A 16017-nucleotide genomic window follows, 5' to 3' on the forward strand; every position below is an offset into this window, starting at 1 on the left:
CAATAAATATGGTCACTTTATCCACCTCGGACAATACATGTGTGGCTTTTTTCTATGTATTCGCTTGAGGCATGGCAACATCAATCAAACACAACGGTTGAAATCCTAAACCCACTTGAAAGGGACTGTGACCAGTCAATCTATGGAGAGCTCTATTATAACTTTGTTGCACATATGGAAGACTCTCATCCTATGTTTGAGGATGCTTGGATTTTTAAATGCAGAGTATGTGCACTATCATCCTGTTGACAACCTCTGTCTAGCCATCAATCTGGGGATGGAAGGCAATCGACTTGGTGAGATTGGTGTCCAATGATGTCCAGAGGCTTGACCAAAATGTGCTCAGGAAATTGCTATCCTGATCTGATATAATGGTTTGTGGGATCCAAAAATGTACCCATACTCATTCAAAGAAGATTTTGGAAGTGTCCTTTGTTGTGATACTCTTCTTGCAGGCTTCCAATATAGATCTATGAGTAAAAAATTCCACGACCACAAATACACAGTCATTACCATGTTTGGTAGAAGGGAGGCCATACATATATTCCATGGAGATGAATTCCCACGGCTGTCTGCGAGTAGGCAGAGGAGTGTACAAGTCTTACTTCTTGATGGATGGCTTGGTGATGGCGCAGGCAGTGTAGGATTTGATATATTTCCCAACATCCAGTCGGAGTTTGGGCCAATAGAAGTACTTTTGTAGTACAGCCACAATTTTCTCCACCCCAAAGTGTCTTGCGATCCAACTATAGTGCGCCTCCCAAATCAGTTTGGCACGCTCACTTGAAGGAACACAAATGTGGCCCAGGTAGCATAATAATGTGTCCTGGAGGTGGAAATCAGGAACTTGCTTCCCATATACTAGCATCTGGTATGTGGAGGCGAACTCTAGATCATTTTTGTATAGTTGCGGCCATCCAGAGGTCTCGTGACCACAAGAGTTGAGAACAATAGTCAGTGCTGCAACTGGGGGTTAGCTGAGGCAGTGCTTCCACTATCAGCAATCCTGCACAGTGGAATACATTTCTTTATCATAGGTGGGGTACTTCCAAATTGTCTCGAAAAGTGTGTCACTATGATAGGCCACTGGATGCCCATGTTGGGTGAGGACTACACCAATAACATAGTATAAGGCGTCTATCTCGATTTCAAATGGTTGTTGCAAGTATGGAAATGTGAGTACTAGTGTAGAATAGAGGTGGTGCTTTAACTCAACCAATGCCTTCTGTTGTGACTCGGACCAAGAAAACTTTGCTTTCACCTCGCTCTTAGTAATCTCACTCAAAGGCCAAGTGATATGGGAGAATCCCAACATGGATAAAAATTTGCAAGGCCCAAAAAGTTGTGAAGCTCCATTAGAGTGTCAGAGCTGGCCAATCTCGAATGACTTGGATCTTGGTCAGGTCCACATACACACCACACTCATCTATGATGTACCCCAAGTATTGGACCTGGCTCATGCCAAAGGTGAATTTCTCCAAGTTGGCACACAGTTTGTGTTGACAAAGGGTTTGAAGGACCTGTCGAATGTGTTTCAAGTGTTCTTCCCAACTCTTGATGAAGATGAGGATGTCGTCCAAATAAACCACCACGAACGAGTTGGTGAAGGGCCACAAGATGTCATCCATTAGCCTCATAAAAGTAGTAGGGCCATTTGTCAACCCGAAGGGCATAACCAACCATTAAAAAATGCCTTCCTTGGATTTAAAGGCAGTCTTCCATACGTTTGTGGGCTCTACCGGAACCTAGTGATAACTAGACTTTAGATTGATCTTGCTGAAATACTTGGCTCCCTTGAGTTGGCCCAGTAGGTCATCAATCCGTGGGATTGGATACTTGTTCCTGACAGTGATTTTGATTAATTCCTTATAATCAATGCAGAGCCTCCAGGTTCCATCCTTCTTATGCACCAGTGCAATTGGTCTCCCACAAGGCGAGGAACTTTGTAGGATGTGCCCTTTTTGCAGTAACTCCTGGAGTTTCTACTTGATCTCTTCATTTTTTAGAATGGAGAGACGATATATTGGCCAGTTGGGCAGAGGTGCTCTGGGAGTTAGATCGATTGAATGCTTGACCTGAGGAGAAGATGTCCCTCTATTCTTCCATGACTGCATCCACCTACTTCTGCTACATGGAGGAACCCTTCCAAGGGCCATGGACGTGGCTATGACCTTCCCCTTACTTTGAGAGAGAATTAGAAAGAAAACAAATATCCCAATCTCGTTGATGACCTTACTACATTTCTTAGCAGAGATCAAAGAGATGGTGGTCAATGCAGCTACCTCTAATATCATGTATAACATAGTACCCAAAGATATAATAACAGAGTGAGGTCTAGACTCATATACAGCATTTAACTTCCATAAGTATGGTTGTCAAAATAATACATCAAAAACTTCAAGAGGAGCAACATCACACAGTACCTCATTCATGAAGGGCTTGATGTTGTAGGGAAGGCGACACTGTTGGCTGATGTGAAGATATCGTCCTTGGTCAAGGCACCTGATGGTGTACGAATGTGAATGTGTTGTAGTTGGTAGACCCGACTGCTTCATAACCTCTACTGAAATGAGGTTATTTTGGCTCCCGTTTTCGATAATGAATTACAGAGGGGAACCCTTTACCCACATCTGTGAGTGGAATAGGTGCTCCTCCTCTTCCGAATCTTCAGGCTCAATCTTCTAGATCTTGCTGGTGGCCACAATGGCGTTGGGCTCTGCATCAATGATTTGCTTCCCTTTATCATTCCCCTTGTCAAGTTCTGACTCAGAGTCGGAACATGCATTAGACTGAGAAGCCTTTAGCTTGGCCACCAATGACTGCTTGGCCCAACACTCACTTGTGTTGTGAGTAGAGCTCTTATGGAACTCACACCACTTTCCCATGTCCTTCTTTGTCTTCGTGGTGTTGTTCTTTACTTGCAGCTTTGGATGGTTATCTTGGATCACCTTGCCTTGGCTTTTCCCTTTGCTCTACGGTTTGTGGATGCCTTTCCCTTGCTTCAGATTCGCAGACCCAAAGTCTGCTTTTTCTGTTTAAACTTCAGCTTAATCTTGACAGCGTATCGGTACGTTGTGCCAAGCGAAGAGATGTCCAGGAACTCCAACTCATCCTAGATGTACCTGTGTAGGCATTCGTGGTACTTGAGTACCAAATTTTTCTCATAATCCTTAATACCCAACTTCGTGCGAAGGGTATGAAAAACATTAGTAAACTCTGGCACACCTTGGTCCCTTCCCTTTCGTAGTGTGGTCCACTTTATGTATTTATCCTCATAGCCCCCGACAGGTTAGTATTGATCCTTGATGGTGTCTCGAAACGAATCTCAAGTGGGTGTGGCCAAAAAAGTGACAGTGTACTTTCATCCTTTTGCTCAAAGTAGGTTTCACACCAGTCCTTGATGTGGGGTGTGGCTTTGAGAAGAGCAAAAGCTATATTTTCCCAGCTGGAAAAATCATGAACAGAAAAATATCCTTCTAGCATATTTAACCATTTATCAGTTGCGTTCGCATCTATCTGACCCTCAAATATGGGGATGTTAAAGTTAACTTGTACCTTAAAGGGTGTGGTGCTTCTAGAGTAGATGTCAGAAGTAGATGTGATGCTCCTGTGTAGCCACTGAAGGATTTGGGAAAAGTTTTCCATCACCGCATTCCTTTGTCGCTTGAGGGCTTCCTCAAGCAATATTTTGATAGGATCTCCTACCCCCTCATATTTCTTTTCTTTCGCCATGGGAGGCCGTCAGGATTTGGGAGGTAGGTCTTACAAAGGTTCGACCAGTTCAAGCCCTAATTCCTTATATCCCAACCTCGTTGGGGACATCCAAAGAAAAACCGAGAACGAGCAGACTGCTCTAATACCATTGATCCGAATTTAAATAGGAATGCAACAAATTACAGATATAACCATAAAAACAAAGATGCAGTAGAAATAGCACTTCATTTCATTAATGTCAAATACTAAAATATGCTTACAAATAGAATGGAAATAAGACTAGCTTGGGCAATGGTAGCTTACCTCTAAGAAGGGATGTGGCAACTACATGCCTCTGAACTATGTTACAATGAGGTTCAAGGGCCTATTTATTACTGGGAAACATGAGAAAACCATAAACAACCAAAGCCCTAACCCCGGGAGGTGTAACGCCAAGAGTTTTTGGGCCCCATTAGGGTTAGTTGCACAACCAACTTCGTAGGGTCATAACTTGGTCATATTATCTCTATTTGGCACGTATGATACCTTGTTGGAAAGGTCTCTCTCAGTGCTACAAGTTTTTTCTATGGCCCTGAGTCTGTTGTGGAGCTCAAAAGTTGTCATTTAGGGGGTCAAAACTGCTCCGGAAGTTCAAGACCCAAAAAATTACTAAAAATAGTAAATGCTGAAATAAACAAGGAAACAAATGACTGGAAGTCTATGTGGGATAGGTGGGTGACCACCAATATCCACCTAGGTCAAAATAAGAGATGAACTTTCTAAGGAAGTTGATCTTCTCTAGGAAGGACTACATTGCTTTCTTGTTCATTGGATGAGGAATCTGCGTGATGCTCCAGACTCTGTCTGCATCTACCTTGATCACACTCTTGGCAATGATGTGCCTAAGAAGGGTACCCTTAGACACTACGAAGGTGCTCTTCTTGGGATACAAGGATATCCTGTACTTCTGACGTTGCTCAAATATTTTCTTGAGATGGCGCAGGTGGTCTGACCGGAGTCTGGAGAAGCCTGTCACGTCATCGAGGTATACCACTATGCTCTATCTGATGAGCCCATGGAAATCGATGTCCATTGCACGCTGAAATGTAGTACATGTGTTTACCAACCCAAAATACATTCTATGGTAAGTGAACATAGCCCACTTGGTACGAAAGGTTGTTTTCAGTCTATCAGACTCTGCTACCAGAACCTGATTGTATCCTGAGAAACCGTCTAGCAAAGAGAACATTTCTTCTCCAAATATTGTTTGTAATATGTCCTCCATAGACGGCACTGGGTATTTATCTTTGTCCGAGGCATGGTTCAAATTTTGGAAATCAACGCACAGGTGGATTTCCCCGGACTTCTTTCTAACAGGGACTAAGTTTGAAACCCACGTGGAATGACGAACCTTGTAAATGATTCGAGCATCCAGCAGCTTAGTCAATTCTTTCTGTATGAGAGGCTCAAGTGATGGATGTACCTTCCTTAGCTTCTTTTGAAAAGGCTTGGCCCCTTCTTTGATTGGAATAAGATGTTGGATTATTCACGTGTCATATGTTTTCAAGTCATTGTATATCCATGCGAAAACATCATGGTACTGTCTAAACATGCAAACAAAATCTTTTTGCTCTTTTGGTGTGCAACATGTACCGAGATTTACGAACTTTGGATCTTTTTCCATTCCCAGGTTGATATGTTCGTACAACATTGTGGAACTGTGGGTTTTGGCATTCACAGCCCCTAAAAGGGATTATCTAGGACATGCAGCTTCTCAAGTGATACCACACCTCTGGGGATGAGGTTGCCTTTACTATCATTAGTTGCGCTCTACAGTGACTGCTCGTGCTCATCTTCATCTATCATTGTGTCCTTGAAGACATTAGAATTGGACATGAAATGCAGTATTTGTTGATCACCATCAAAAATATGTAAATTAGTGATGTTATAAGGGATAGATGACTTATACAAAGTTTCAACAAAAACTTTATCCCTAAGCGGTGTCATCCTAGCAGTTGCATTTTCCAAAACTTCTACAGCTGCATTCCGCATTCTTGGTACATAAATGATGTTGAAATCTTGGAATTTAGAGATAAGTCACCATACCTCTTGTTAGTAACTCTTAAGACGAGGTGAAACACAGTGTATGGTGTTACGTACCTGACGTACCACGATCTCTAAATCACATACCACTTTAAGCACAACAACGTTGAGGCTAATGGATTTCTGTAAACTCAAAATGAGTGTTTCATGCTAGGTGGTGTTGTTCATGCACTTGAACTCCAAGCGACTTGAGACTAAGTGTTTCCTTTACAACGGGTCCATCAAAACACAACCGGCTCTAGAGTCCTCCTATATCTTGGATCCGTCAAAATATAGGGTCAACATGTTATCTATACAAGGACCACTTGTCGCGCTGGTACTATTGTCACTATCGCTATTACTATTAAAATCTATGATACAAGTTTCATTTTCGCCAGTTGGGCAAGGAAGGAGACCCAACTGTGTGTCTAGTGGGGTTGGGGATGGTTGCGTGAGATAACACCCTAGTTGTGTTTCCATAAATAAATTTCCGAACATAAGTTTTGCGATATACAATGGTTCATTTTCACCATTCAAGAGAGTAACATTATGTTTCATATATCTTTCCGACAACACCCGGATCTGGTTGTTTCTGCCCTTGTGAAGAATCCATAAGTGTGACTAGTCCGTAGCAAAGTATCCTTGCAGCTTGTTGGACCAATCCCTGTAGAGAAATAATCCATATGCTTCAGAGATGTCCACAATCACAATGTTAATACACTAGTGAACTCATCTGTTAGATGATAACTGGATGATGACATCCCATAGTTCACCAATTGTTGGGACACATGTTCTTTCCAATTGGATGATCTGCGCAGTTGTACTACTCCATTGAGCGTTAATCTACTTAGAAATAGAGAGTGGCATAACATTGAATAACGCATCAAAATCAAACAAATAGTTTTGGACATTGAAGTTGAATATTTCAACTGATAACAAAAATGGTTGGCAAAGCAAGTACGCTTCCTCCATGTGAAGCGCGTTGAGCATGGATGCGACTGGTTTGGGAGACTTGCTTGGTCCCTTACTGGAATAGGCAACACTATTTGTGGAAGTTTTCCCCAATGCGCCAAAAATAATATCTCGTTGACCGTGAGCTTTGTTAACTCATAAAGAGAGATGTTTGCACGGGTCTTTTTCATGTCTTCAACAATTTTGTAATCTAGAGCGGGAAGACTCACTGAGTTTTCTGTGGGCTACTTTTATCGTTGTTTCTCACGGACGTTCTTTTAGTTGTAGCTGCCTTCCCGAAATGCCTTGTGTTTTCTGTGTTGAGTTGACCAATGGATCAACTGTGCTGAGCAAATGTTGTCTCACTTTTCCTCTCGGTATCTCAAAAACAATCGGGGCCCCTTGACTCCTCAAACCGTATCGACTGTTTTTCTTTGGGGCCAAACGATCGCCAGAAAGCTCCTTCTCAGTGGTTGTCTTTTGGGCAGTGTTAGCACATTGATACATGTTGATTACATGCCCAACACTTGGAGCATCATCAGATGCAGCAGCCTCCTTTTCATGTTCACCCTCAAGCTCAGCCTTCTCACTGGCCATAAATTGATCAGTCAACTATGTAGCCAGTGCGCTCATTCCTTGGTTCCATCCTTGGCAAGTCCTTTTTGAATGTCATTCGCCATGGAACTTGCAATAATGATCTATCACGATCGCATCTAGGCTGAACACAAGGTTAGATATTTGTGCAGTTTTGGCCGAGTGACTATTATTGCTCAAAGTTGAGTTCTTCTTCTGCACAAATCTGGGAGGCCTACCATTCACGGTTTTCTCACTCATCCGGTTCGGAATCTTCAGTTGTCAAGGACTTGGCAAGACAAGTAAGGTTTTCGATTTCACTTACTTCCTTTGCCTTTGCCTTACTCACAGTAGCCTCCGACCTCCTGCTTGTGTCTTTGGAGTCCTTAGTTGATTCGTCATCTACAATGAATCCAATAGCGTGCAGGTCTTTCTCCACATCAATTGCCTCTTGGAAATTTTCCAAGAGTGTTGGTTTCAGAGCTCGCTTGATGAACTGTGCAACGTTGGCCGGTAGTGCATGTTAGGGTCCTATAATAATAGGATTCATAGTTTTGAATTGGTTATGGTTAGTCTTGTAATATTGTACATACTTTTTCTTTCTGCAAAATGTTTTCCATATTAAAAATTAAAAAATGTAAAGAGGGTATGTCCTAAAAGAATAATCAAAGGGCAAAAAGAAACAAAAAAGATCAAAAAAAAAATTGAAAAATATGAACCCCAAAAAGAAATAAAACAGATCATGAAAGTGTGAAAACTCAAATGCCACTACTTTTTACTTTACTTTGTAAAATAAGGTTGTGTGCAGCTTGTCAGAAATGCCACAATCCATGATGGTCAAATAGCTTAATCTTGAATCATTCATGCTTTAAATTTTATGTTGATAGATAGAGAATAAAAGATCTAGCCAAACTGTCTAACCTTGGCAGAACAGTAGTTAGGTAGAGAATAAAAATGAGTTCATCAGTTTAATCTGAGCCATTGGAAGTTATAAGGTTAGAATTAGATAGTTTTCTTGTCAAAAGAAAAGGAAATAAAGGGTCAGCAAGCTCAAATGCACCCAATAAAATGAAGAAAAAATGTTAGGATAAATAAAGGGTAGGTAGAAGAAAGGTTGCAAATGCACAAGGTTGTTGAGTCAAAAGCACATTTATCATGCTTAATCCTATGTTTCATGTGCAAGAGGATTTATGAGAAAGAAAAGATATTCACAAGATTGTTTACTAATTTCCCCTCATTTCACTATATCCCACATGCTTATTTGCTAATTTCCCCATTACTGCTTCATCACTTATAAATCCCTTTTTTCCCCACATTTTGACCCTTACCCCTTGGTTTCACACATTTCCCTAGTAATTACCTTTCAAAAATCATCCCCCTACCCAAAACCCCTTTTCCCTAGTGTGAAACCCATTCCCCATTGCAAATATTACCTTCCCCCTTATTAATTTCCCTATTTCCCTTCAAAACCCACAAAAACCCCTTTGTCCTAAGTTTTTATGCCCCCACTTTATCTAATTAACCCCCCCATTTCATATTTCCCTGAAAAACCTCTTTTAACCCACCAACCCTTGGTGCAGTTAAAAAACCCTGCCACATAACCCATGGTCCCACTTTATTAACCCGCTGCTTATGTTAAAAATCCCGACCTTATTAGTTAATTAATTACATTTCTGTGTAATTAAACCTTGGGCCCCGCAAATCCCTTTCCTAATTCCCTCTGTGCATCTTAACCGCGTAACAGCCATCCGATCTCCTACTCCCATATCCGATGGTAAGCATCCATATCGAGCGGGTTCATTATCTGCCCGATAACAGCCTGAGAGCACGTGAGATTCGTGGTTTTTCCTGGGCGTTGTTCTGCTACATGGCGGCACCAGGTGAGATCGTGTGCTCGCGAAAAATACCACCTGCCCTCCAAAAGCGGTGCAATGGCCCAGAAAACCACCTCCTTGCCAAAGCCAAAACCTGCCCACTGTTTATTCATAATTCCCACACCAAAATGTGACCGTTACCCATTAAAAGGCTGGAAAATCCCCAATTCACTCTTTTCGCTCATTTTTCACTGCACCTCTTGCTTAGCCAATGCGACACCCTGAGACCTCTGCGACCAAATTGATGATTGTCTGCCCTTAGAAGCTTTGGACACCTAATTCAAGCAACTAGTTCACAATTGAAGCCACCATACCCTCTACAATCGCCACTGAACCCAATTTGCAAGCTAGACCATCGATTTCCAGGTATTCTTGGGAAAACTAAAACAACCCTTCAATTTGAAAACATACAGTCTAATTGGAAGCTTAATTAATCGAATTAATTGAAGAAAATTCCATGAATTGAAAAGAAACCTATTTATACCCCAAAACCCTTCTTTTGCAGACTGTAACTACTCTCCCACTCTACTAGAGCTGCTAAACTCACTCCTAAAACCCCTCAAAGCCTAATTCATATCTGTACACCTAATTATGGCTTCCCAAACCTCTTTGGACGTGAGACCTCTGCAAACCCCTCACCTGGACATCGACCACCTTGCATTAGCAGATAGAGATTTCCAAATAAAAGACACAGCTTCCCCTTCCTACCTTCTAAAGATCTACTCCTTGAGTAAGGACAGATTCTTAAACTAGAACGATGAAATCCACCTTTGGGAGTCTAACTTGCCCATATATTTGTTTCCACTTCTATCATGCTTGCTACATTCCTAGCCAAAGACCCATTGTCACCCCTAACCAGAAAGTATTGTTTACCACCACTGCAGAATCCATTAACCAAATGTTGCAGGTCCAACCAAGCCCTAATGAGACCCCACTGTCTATTAGAGAATTTCTGGACCTTTATACCAAGTTAGACCTGCCCAGAATAGCCCAAATTTTCCAAACTTTCATCATAGAGGAATGTCATACTCCCACAGATAGTCCTCCTTATGTTGCCACCATATTTTCTAAGAGAGGCAGACATATTATTACAATGCTCTCTTGCATCTTAGGATATACCACATATGAGCATGTGGATGAGGTTGTCATGGCCTTCCTGTCCATCTTTAGCCTAGGTAAGCCTCCTGCTGTTATTTACAACTATGCTCAGTTCATTGTAGACAGAATGCATGACCAGTTCACCAAATTACCTACTGAAAGAGTCTTCAAGTACTCTTCTGTATTATTTCATATGTTCTTTTACTATTAATCAGATAAATTCCCTGTCATCATTCAGAAGTTGGATACCAAGGGAAATCAAAGATCAATTATTTATTGGACACCCTTGATCCAAAAGTACTCCACTACATTCACTTATAAGGACTTCATTGATTCATTTTTCCATCCAGTCATGAATATGCTAACCATTAGCCCTCGGCCTAGAATCAGCCAAGAGATCAAAAGGGTGTTACAATTGGCCAAGAACAGTAAGGTGGGAGACTGGTATCTGTACCAGAACCACACAGAGATAAGAATTTATGGATGCCAACTTGCCCCTTACAAACTTCCAAAATACCTCCCCATGAGGATATTTGCACTAGAATATTTTAGGCAGATTATCAATTCTGATGAAGTCAACTTCCTAGTAGCTAGGAAGAAAACCCAATTCAAAATGAAAAATAAATTGGGCCCCTTCATTTGTAACACCAGGGAAGCTGGACCAGAGGTAGATAAGATTTTGCAACAAATGAAGTTCAAAAACAGTTTTATGTGGCAGTATGACCCTCATGGAGTCATAAATAAACTAAGGATCAAGGTCAAATTGGGACCTTTCATCCATCATGCCAGACCAGACATTGAGAGGTTTTCCAACCAATTAGAATGGTTGTAGAAAATAAATTGAGTAATGTAGAGAGAAGATTGATGAAAGTTCCTTCCTGCAGGTTCCAGAACTAGGAGAACCAATGAACATTCCTCATGTTTTACAGACTCCTACAAATGAGGAGGAAAACCCAAAGAGAAACAGGGAGGAGGGTTCCAGTTCTGCTATGGAAGCTACTGATGAGAAGTTCGAGATCAATTACAGGAAGAGGCCCAAGCTGAATCCTGTAACTGAATAGGAGGACACCATTGAATCAGTAGAAATAACTGACATTGATACTATGGTGGAAAGAAGCAAAGGTATAATAGCTTCAAGAGAAACACAACAGTCCTCAACATCTAACACTCAAATGATTGAGAGATAGCTCAGTGTTGAGGTTTCTTCTTTCACTAAGCCAGCAGTTAAAGAAAAAGATATCAAGGACAGATACAAGGAGATCAAGTTGAGAAATGAGAAGTTGAAGACTGAAACATATACTCAATACTTCAAGCACACACTAGCAAATCAGAGAAGGTTGATGTTAGCTTTTGACATCAAAATAAGAAAAATGCAGGTGTCCTTCATGAAGCCAAAGACATCAGCTGACTACAGAAAAAACAGACTTTGAGGCGTTGGCAAGAGATGTTCATCCCATTGATGAGATTTAATTCCACAAGCGGGAAGGAGAGATGATCTACTCCACCTTGACAGGAAAGGCCATGGCTGCACATAAGCTACAGAGTTCATTAGATAACATTACATCTCAATAAAAAATGGAAAAGGCCTCCTCACAAACCAAGGACAATAGGATCAAGTCATTGGAGGACTTGGTAATTAAGTTGGGACATGATCCCAATGACATCAAGGTTGCTGAGAAATTGATCAAGAAGAAGAATGAGGACATTGCAGCCCTCAAAAAACAACTGAAACTTCCTCATTCAGAGCACCCACAAACAAAAGAGGTCCTAGAGAGCCAGACACATCAGGAGGAGATGATGGACCTGGTGCTACAATTGAATGATCAACTAAAGGAAATGGAAAAGGAGTTAGATAGCTTGATACAGTTAAAAAAAGCTAGTCTGGAGGATGTACTTGCTACTGTTATCCCAATAGTTAGTACAGCAGTACCTTCCACTTTGGCAGCATCCTTAGCTCCTACGGCTCCAATGGCTATAGCACTGCCAGCGTCTACATCAGCAACAGGGTCAACAACAGCAGCTCAGCCAGGTGATGAGGCTAGTAGATTGGTTAAGGCAATGGAAGACATGTCCATTCAGACCACTGAAATGAACAAGCTCAAGGAAAAGGTAACCAGTCTAGAGACTGACTATAAGCTTGCACAGATTATGCACAAAGAATAAGTGTAGAAAGAAACCAGGATGAATGAGAGAATAAAAAGCTTGGAGAAGGAATTGACTTTGAAGGAACCACTTGGCCAAGCCAAGGAACAATTGTGGGCCAATATCATTGACTCTGTCAATGATATTTGGCCATCCATCCAAGTAATTTTTGAGCAAATTGACTTAGTGAAGTAGGATATAGAAGCCATACAAAGAGTGAAAACAGAACTGGGAGACATGCCAGAGGAGGCCACTAGGATCATTCACTTCCTCAACTCCAAAAACAAGTATGAATTACAGGAGCTGGAGATACCTGATAGGACAGGTACAATATTAGAAGTAAAAAGGGTCCTCACCAAGAGAAATTTAATGCTAAACTTGGAAGATAAGTGCCAAACCATGCAACTGGCTATAGACAAATTCATGGTTAAATTTGAAGTTTTGAGGCAAAAGGGTCTACCAAATCCCTTAGTAATAAATGATAAATTAATGCCACAGGATGACTACAACAGAAGAATTAGAGAAGTGGCCATAGATCAGGTGAATATTTCATCTATGAAGGGGATGCCTACTGGCAAGGTCCTATACCAGACTTTTGAGAACTTGTTTTACCTCCAGCATGAGGTAAAACACCTTTTTGTGAATAAGCCCACTTTTGCCAAGTACATGGAGGCAGATGAAATTTATAGGAAGATGATGAATATCCAATTACCAGATGCAGAAACATGGGAGAAATTGAATGACTTAACGTAGAAATACACAATCAAGTGTAAAAATGTACAGTAAGGGTGACAAAATCACAGTAAAAGGATAATGACAGGCCAACCAGATGAAAGAGTATCAGGTAAAAGTGTATCAGTTGAAATATCATAGTATAAAGAGCATTCACTGTGAATACCAACAACAAAGAAAAGAATAAAAGGGAAAATATCAAAGCATAAAGACAACACGACCTAATAAACAGGGACAACATACATCAATTGAACATCTGTCTCTATCTTCTTGCATGAAGATATTTCTTTCTCCTAGATTAATTCCCAAGACAGTTTGGGATATTTTGTAAATTATTTTTGTATAAATACTTCATAATTCGAAGAATTGAGGGTGGAATGCTATAAATTTGTAGAGTTATTTTGATCATAAACCTAAGGGTTATTGTACCAATTTTTCAAGTCAGCAGACTGGACCAAGTAATAAAGAGATTGCATTACAGGATTCATGTGTTGAGCTATTACAGTGAAGTATTTTATTTGTCAAATTTGTTATTTTCTTATGTTTTTCACAAACTTAAATGTTATCTAAAGTTGAATGAATTAACTGGAAATTTATCTTAGAATTTGTTTAAGTACACTCTGTTTTGAACAGTTGATCATTTCCATGTTTTCTTCTGATATTTGAATCTGAGAATCCTTAATTGCTCTCCCATCCCGGTTGACCTCTTTCACTTTCTTCATAATCCGGCCTAAGGAAACCTTAATTGCTCCTTAGATCCAATTAAAAACCACTTCACCATCCAACCGTGAGATCTGAAGTAACTGTGTTATCTTGCTCTGTAGACACTGTTTTTATAACTTGATCCAATCCTGTTTGCTTGACATTTGACCTCATAGCCCAATGGTAAAAGACACCCCTCTTTTCATCTAAGTAAGTGATCCCACCACCAAATCCAAATCAAAACCCAAGTACAATCATAACTATCCTAAAATCAAATAACTAAACAAAGTTAAAACATAAAGAGAGAGCCCTCTCTGAGCATTAGGAAGGCTAGATCCTAATCTCCAAAGTAGGTTTGTGGTTACCTCTAATCATTTCTTTCTGATAAACTCCAGAGAAATATTGGAGTGATAACAGTGTAGATGTGTAGTACTCAACTATGATGGAGTCATGAGGTTTGGTGTCTACAGTGAACTTGTTCAAGATGTGATTAAATATCTGGTTAAAATCTTTCACCTTTTCTTTATGCTCCATCTTTAGATTTCCCAACTCTTTTAGCAACATGGCGAGGGTTTTGTCTTTAGCAAACTTCTCAAGGAAAATTATCTTGAACACCCCCTAGTTCTAAATGGAGTTGATAAGAAGGTTGTGGCACCATACAGCTACTCTACCATCCAAGGTACATGGAAACAATCTACATGCAACATCGTCACAATGTAACTCGAGTGTCTGCAAACGTAGGTAGAATGTGTCTAGATGATCTTTCGCTTTCACTGCTCTATCAGGGTCATAATTTGTTAACGGTTCTTTGCGTGTCTTGGAATCTTGTGCAAGACATCTGAGAGTGCTAATGAGCCCTATGTCATCCATTCCAGATTTTGATTAGCCATGTTGTCCTCTTCTTTATCCTCCTCCTCTTCTTCTAAATATGATTGTTCAACATATGAATCTGTTGGTTCATCTCTGCCTCTACCTCCTCTGTTTCCTTCCCCTCTATTGCCTCCGCCGAAACTTGAGCCCAAGAGTAAAGGGTTATCTTCTTCTCCTTCTAGGAAAACTAGAGGTTCCTCTTCATTTTCAACATCTTCTGTTGGCTCTTCAAGAGTGACGAGAATTTCTTCTTCAATAGATGATACTACCACTCATATGGGTGTAGTATTTTGCTTCCTCTCTGAATAGGGAAGAGTATTCACTCCTGGAATTAGTCCAACAGCTTTAGAAAACTGATGGATGATGGGATGGATAGCACAGATGTGATGATATGAAATTTCTTGTTCGGGTCTGGGAGGTGAGGAGTAACCAACTTCAGAGTTGCGTGTGGGAAAGAGGGAGTTCCTATTACTGCCTTGACCAGATGATATATAAGTAGGGTTGGTAAGACATTCAGCCATAAACTATTGGCGACCCTCCTTCTAGCGCCATAAATGTTGATGGTGTTGGACCCGCCAACATTCAAGGGATATCCCTGATATCAAGTCCCAACTAGAGCCCACATCATTTGGTGTAGGACTCTCATCCAGTACGACATGGAAAATTTTAAGGGCTAATATTCACAGGTGGGCTAAATTTCCATGATGTTTCCAAAAAAAACATTCACCAACTTCCATTTTTTCTAAAAAAAATTCGCCCACATTTTACAATATAAAATTATTTTACCTTAAAAATCGCCAACATTATATATAGACTATATAAAAAATCATTATAAATTTGAATAATTTTACAAATATATCAATAAACATTCTATAAATTATATTAGGGAATAGTGAGATTCACCAATGTTTTTAAACTTCAAGATAATTTCCCATCCTTAAAATTTTCCTTGCGGTACGATAACCCAGTTGTCATTATCTTAGAGATTTTCCTTAGCTCTTCTTGTTCAACACATGAGAGTGTAATGCTTGTATCTTCCGAAAGCAAGGTGAGTATGCTTGGTGAGTGCATAATGTAACTTTGTGTCTGATTTCTCTCACTGTAAGGGAGAGGGTAAAAGTGAGCCTCTAGATGAGAGGTAGTAGTACCACCAAAGGAGAGACACACATGAAAACAACAGGGGTTTTTCCAGCATCTAGCGAAGTAGTCCATAGCGGATATGGATATCATTATAACCAAAGTGAAAGGGAAAAAACGTACACCGTCTAGTGGAGTAGTCCACACGAGGGTCACGGTCCTT

This window comes from Pinus tabuliformis, chromosome 2_2 (assembly GCF_031772625.1).
Source record: "Pinus tabuliformis cultivar Carrire ecotype Pingquan chromosome 2_2, CPIR1, whole genome shotgun sequence".
Lineage (NCBI taxonomy): Eukaryota > Viridiplantae > Streptophyta > Pinopsida > Pinales > Pinaceae > Pinus > Pinus tabuliformis.